This window comes from Phyllobates terribilis, unplaced genomic scaffold, assembly GCF_046119375.1.
Source record: "Phyllobates terribilis strain yellow unplaced genomic scaffold, ASM4611937v1 Scaffold_19__1_contigs__length_20705806, whole genome shotgun sequence".
NCBI classification, from domain to species: Eukaryota; Metazoa; Chordata; class Amphibia; order Anura; family Dendrobatidae; genus Phyllobates; species Phyllobates terribilis.
In genome coordinates this window covers 19,342,434-19,348,546 of record NW_027362779.1, presented here as the reverse complement: position 1 = coordinate 19,348,546, position 6,113 = coordinate 19,342,434, and positions in this window count along the sequence as shown.

Genomic DNA, 6,113 nt, shown 5'->3' with positions numbered 1-6,113 from the left:
CAATATTATGGTATTTATGTCCTATATTTAGTATTGTGCACATATATTAGCCTGGAGCTCCCAATAATGACCCCATAATCTACTCACATATCTGAGATGTTTCTGCTGGATGCCGGGGTACACTCTGGAGGAAACTTGATAGCGGTGGTACAGAGCTAAAAAAGGACAAAAATAAGATATGAAATTCAATTTTTTACTTTTAGAGGTCTTTTTATGTATTCTGGATTTATTGATCACTTACTTTAGAAAGCCTTTTAGAGGATGTTGTAAAATTTTGGAAGAAAAGGCTCTCATTATCCTCACTTGTGTCCTTCTCCTCTGAGACAATAGGCTTGTTTGTATCAGCATGATCTACAAGACATAGGTAATGAAGTGTTATTAGCGGTTGTCAGTATAACACAGTCACCATTTATCACTACTATTAATGGGAACCGATTGTCACATATTATTGAAGACGAGACAAACAGCCGCTTAGTCTAGATGACGTCTTCTACTTACTGATAAATAAGCTGGTGTCCTCATCTGAAACAAGCCGAGGAATGTACTCCGGCTTCTGACTTAGAAGGTTTTCAAATTCTAAGTCACTCAGGAATGGATAACTCTTGATCTCAAATGCTCCTCCTGGAAAAAGAAAAACAAAAGTGATGCGGACATTGTTAGAGGCTGCTCCATATCTGAACAGTATATCTTAATCTTAAGTAATGACAAAACCGAAGGAAACAAACTGAAAGTTATATTATGGAGAACTAGAAATAGGCAAGCAGATAGAGAAGTGCTGATCCTCATGGACAGGAGCGAAGAGTCCTCGTTGTAAAAAGTGAATATTAATACTAATAAAGTATATCAGTTACCTGTCCCAAGTCTTTGTGCAGGATTTGTTCTGAGCAGGTCATTAATAAGGTCCTGAGCATCGGGGGGAGGAGCGCGATCCCAATCCCAAATTATGTCTCCTGTTATATAGAAAATTACAGAAAATAAAACCTCTGTTTTGGACTGTAAGATAAAGTAGAGGAAATAACTAAATTCATGTAACCAGTCAAAGCAATGATCGGATTATTCTACTTACCAGTGACAATATTTTTATAGAGCTCAGATAGGGAATCCCCATGAAATGGTACATATCCCACCAGAAACTCATGCAGGATGATTCCCATTGACCACCAGTCGGCAGGTCTTCCATAGCCTTTCTTCAGAATGATTTCTGGGGCCATGTAAAGCGGGGTGCCACAGTCCTGGAAACCAACAGAAGGTAGAAATGAGAATCGATGAAATTATTATTATGACAAGTTCTCGACATAAAAACTCAATGACAGAAGATAAAATATCAGTTGAAAAGTTCTCTAGAAATGAAGAACGTAGAGAAGAGACAATAGTGTGATGAGATTTGTAAAGAACCATCTAAGTTCCTGTAAGTGATGCCAACCTCATGGTCCTGGAACTCTCTGGCGATGTCCTCCAATGATTCCTTGTGGGTGTTGGTTTCTGGTATCATGACACCAACTTTTGAAATCCCAAAATCGGCGACTTTAATGTGTCCAGCCGGTGTAATCAGGAGGCTGTGAAAGAGAAGATGGTTTTAGGCTCACGGGCTGTGTGGTAATAAATGATAACTTTCCCCCCTTTATTAAACTATAGGGGGCACTTACTTCTCTGGCTTCAGGTCTCTATGCAACACACCATAGCTGTGCAGGTATTCCACAGCAAGTATCGCTTCAGCAAAGTACAGGCGGGCCAAGGGGACAGATAAAGGACCCCTGGTGCTTAGGAGGGTCCCACAGTCTCCACCTATAGAAGAAAGGAAATATGAGCGGTGAGGGGTTTATACAGCAGATCACCACGATGGATCATGAGAAGTGAGCGGAGACATTGGGGCAGGAGAGAATATATACAGATATAATGTATAGAGCACAGAATATTAGTCTGAGGTCATGGTGAGATGTCGTCCATGTCACTAATAAAGTGATGTCTCATCTCGTCTACAGCTGGCGATACTGACGTGCTCAGTGCGGACATACAGGGAGATCACACACATCAATGACTTTCCATAATATCTATAGTAAATGCTCTGCGGGGATGTAACCGTCCACGGGGACAAGTCCTAATGATATGAGCGGTGATAAGATGTCAGCAGACATGGGCTGAATATAATACATGTACATGTCCTACCTCCTACATACTCCATGACCATACACAGGTGAGATCTAGTAGGGAAGGAGCAGAGCATGGAGGTCACAAAGGGACAGTCAGCGAATGTCAGGATGTCCCTCTCCAGATAGGCCCCTTCCACATGTTTTGGAGTATCCAGGTCCCGCTTGGCAATTTTCTTCATAGCGAAGATCTTCTGTGAGTCTTTATGGTGAACTAAGTGGACGGACCTGGAGAGAAGAAGAAACCATGGTTTATAGTGAATCCTTATTAACAGTCCGTCTATAGAAGTCATTATATGATCTTCTGTTCTAATGTTTAATACCAGAAGTCCGACCATTACTAGAAATCCACATCTAGAAATACATTAAATAATACTACATAGATCATCTATGGGAGGGTCTACACAATGCCACGTCTGCCGGACCCTCACTCAGGTCACATTATCACCTATGGGAGGTCTGCACAATGCCACGTCTGCCAGACCCTCACCCAGGTCACATTATCACCTATGGGAAGTCTGCACAATGCCACGTCTGCCGGACCCTCACCCAGGTCACGTTATCACCTTTCACCTCAGATCATGTCCCTATGATAAGACTGAATGGCAAAGCACAGAGGATGAAGCATTATCATAGGGAACCCTGAGAAATGTGGCTTATGCTAACTGAAATCTCACCCAAAAGATCCGCTGCTGATCAGCTTAGATGTTTCGTAGTCGCTCATACGCGGCTTTCTCGCCTGGATCAATGATTCCATCAAGTCCTAGAAAAGAAGAAGAAGAAGAAATGATATTAAGATCTAGAAGCTGCTGGAGAAAATCTCCAGATGCAGAAACGTCTCCCCCTATATTATGTCCCAGCTGATGTCACTGATCCGATAGGTGAGCAGAAACCTGCTGACGGATTCCCTATAATATAAACGCTATTATCTAATGCAATAGTGTCATCTCCTCTAATAATAGAGGCGCCCCCTGGTTATATGGGGGATAATACTGGACGGGTCATTTACACCCCGTGATCTGGTGATACACAGACATCTACCTCTATAATACTTACACCGGCAGGTTCTTGGATCTCCGAGATCTCTAAGATTACACTGTCAGGATCCAACAGCTCAGTTGTTTCTAAAATAGCGATAAAATGATGAGGAAATAAAATGTATTAGAGGATATTAATCCTACAGACATAATACAGCAATATAATGGAGAAATGACTATTCTGTATGGAGGACTATGTGGGGCCTATTATTCTGTATGGTGGAATATGTGGGGTCCATTATTCTGTATGGAGGACTATGTGGGGCCCATTATTTCGTATGGAGGACTATGTGGTGCCCATTATACTGTATGGAGTACTATGTGGTGCCCATTATACTGTGTGCCGGACTATGTGAGGCCCATTATTCTGTATGGAGGGCTATCTGGGGCACGTTATTCTGTATGGATGACTTTGTGGGACCCATTATTCTGTATGGAGGACTATCTGGTGCCCATTATTCTGTGTGGAGGACTTTTTGGGGCCCATTATTCTGTTTGGAGGACTTGTGTGGCCCATTATTCTGTGTGGAGGACTATGTGGGGCATTATTCTGTATGGAGGACTATGTGGGGCCCATTATTCTGCATGGAGCACTATGTGGGGCCCATTATTCTGCATAGAGGACTATGTGGGACCCATTATTCATTATGGAGGACTTTGTGGGACCCATTATTCGTTATGGAGGACTTTGTGGGACCCATTATACTGCATTCTGGTTGGCTCGTGACTTTTTCCAAGTTTTTCATTTTGGCTCTCTGTATGTTTGATTACAGAGTGGAAAGAGTAACTATGACATTATCCCCTGTTCTCTATAATATCCGGATATCTCCTGTAGAAGGTTGTGTGATCGGCTCACCTGTAGTCAGATCGCTGCTCGGCCCCGGCTGACTCGTATTAGGGTCAGGGGTCTCTGGGGTCACATTTTGCTCGTCTTCGGTGTCGCCTTCTGGTGTCTCCTGATTGATAGAATATATAGAATTACCACGAGGAACCTTCCACTAAATCACCAAATCCACAAATCAGGAAGGACTAAACCCGCATTTACAGACACACCAACTGTAACTATACAGATCAGGCGCCATCATGAGGACTTTTATCAGATAAAATGGATTAAGATGAGGTAACATTGCAAAAACATTAATATGGATAATAGAGGGAGACAGAGGCGGAAATACAGACTTCCCACCACTGAGCTGTGACTACATCTGCAGAATACAGACTGCCATCAGCAGAGACAGGCGGCCATATTACCTCCTGTGCTTGCCAGGAGCTGACAGGGAGGCCGATAAGATCTAACACCAGATCTTCTGATATCTGGCTGGTGATCTGGAGAAGATCAGAAAACAAGGACGTGTGATAGAGAAGATGATGGATCCTTACCGGGCGTTCCGATGAGCGGGCCGGACCTTCCAGTACACACAGGACTTTTTCGGCCAGTTCTTTAACAAAAGACAAATCTCCATATTGAGATCTTTTTTCAGCCTAAAAAGAAGAAAAGAAACACAAATGAATAATCTCGAGATGAGAAAGATCACAATGAAGGCGGCCATTGTATCTGACGTCTGCTCCTCTCTGCAGATACATTGACTACATATCTGGGGTCTTGTCCTGTTTTATATTGGAAGAAAGAAGAAGCTTCTATCCCACCGTTATTATCCATTATTGTGGAGAAGATTTGTGCGGAGCGTCCACCATTTACCTGCTGTGGAATGTCCTAATGTTCCATAGCGAGAAACTGCAAGTGCTCAGTCACTATGGAGTCAACAACGGCAGCCATGACCCTGTGTAGATTGTACATAGTGACTGTGAGCTCTGATGTCATAATGGCCAACCATCACTAGTGATGTCATCATGGAATCTTGTGATGGAATCTTATAGCGGCGGCTCTGCACAAATACATGCTGCCAAGCAATATTTAAAGTGTGTGGGGGCTCATGCTGTATATAGGGGGCTATGTGAGGGCTCAGCTATTTATAGCGGGCTATGTGAGGGCTCATACTGTATATAGAGGGCTATGTGAGAGCTTGGCTGTATATAGTGAGCTATGTGAGGGCTCATACTCTAAATAGGATTCTGTGTGTGAGCTCATACTGTACATTGGTGCTATGTATGGGCTCTTACTGTATAAAGGGTGCTGTGTGTGGGCTCTTACTGTATATAGGGTATGTGTGTGGGCTCTTTCTGTATGTAGGGGGATGCCAGCACACTTAATTCTGCTCAATAATAAGTGATACAGTTAATAATATAAAATATAATTCATATGTTAATATTGAGCAGAATTAATTTCAGCCTATTGATTCGGCCTACACAACAGTCACATTTCTCATGTGGCCCCTCAGTAATATTACTTTCCCACCCCTGCTCTATTATGTATAGCGCTCTGTTATGTGTAGTGCACCCGAGCACCTGCATGTTAATCGCGTGACTTATCACATGATCTATCAAAGGCAATTTTGTGACATGTCATGTGATACATCGGGTGCTGGGAGCCCACGGCTCCTAAACTGCCCAGGGCCCTGGCTACTCTTAATCAGCCCCTGCTTCTATCCCACCATTATTATCCATTATTGAGAAGTTTTATGCGGAGCTTCCGCCACTTACCTGCTGTAGTAATGCCCTGATGTTCTGAGGTAAATCCGTCAGATACTCTGAGGTGAGATGACCTCGGTGGTATTTGGTCAGGCAGTCCCTTACAAGCTCCACCACCAGCCGGTGAGTGAAGCTGAGGACGCCATCGGGTGGTAGAAGCACAATCTCAGGGCGATTGGTGGTAAGAATCTCCCATAGAGCTTCTACTTGAAGATTGTCCAAAAGTAATTCAGCCATAGAAGCTGCAAGTGCGATCAGTCACTATATATAATAGCGAGAAACTGCAAGTGCGCTCAGTCACTATGGGATAGCGAGAAACTGCAAGTGCGATCAGTCACTA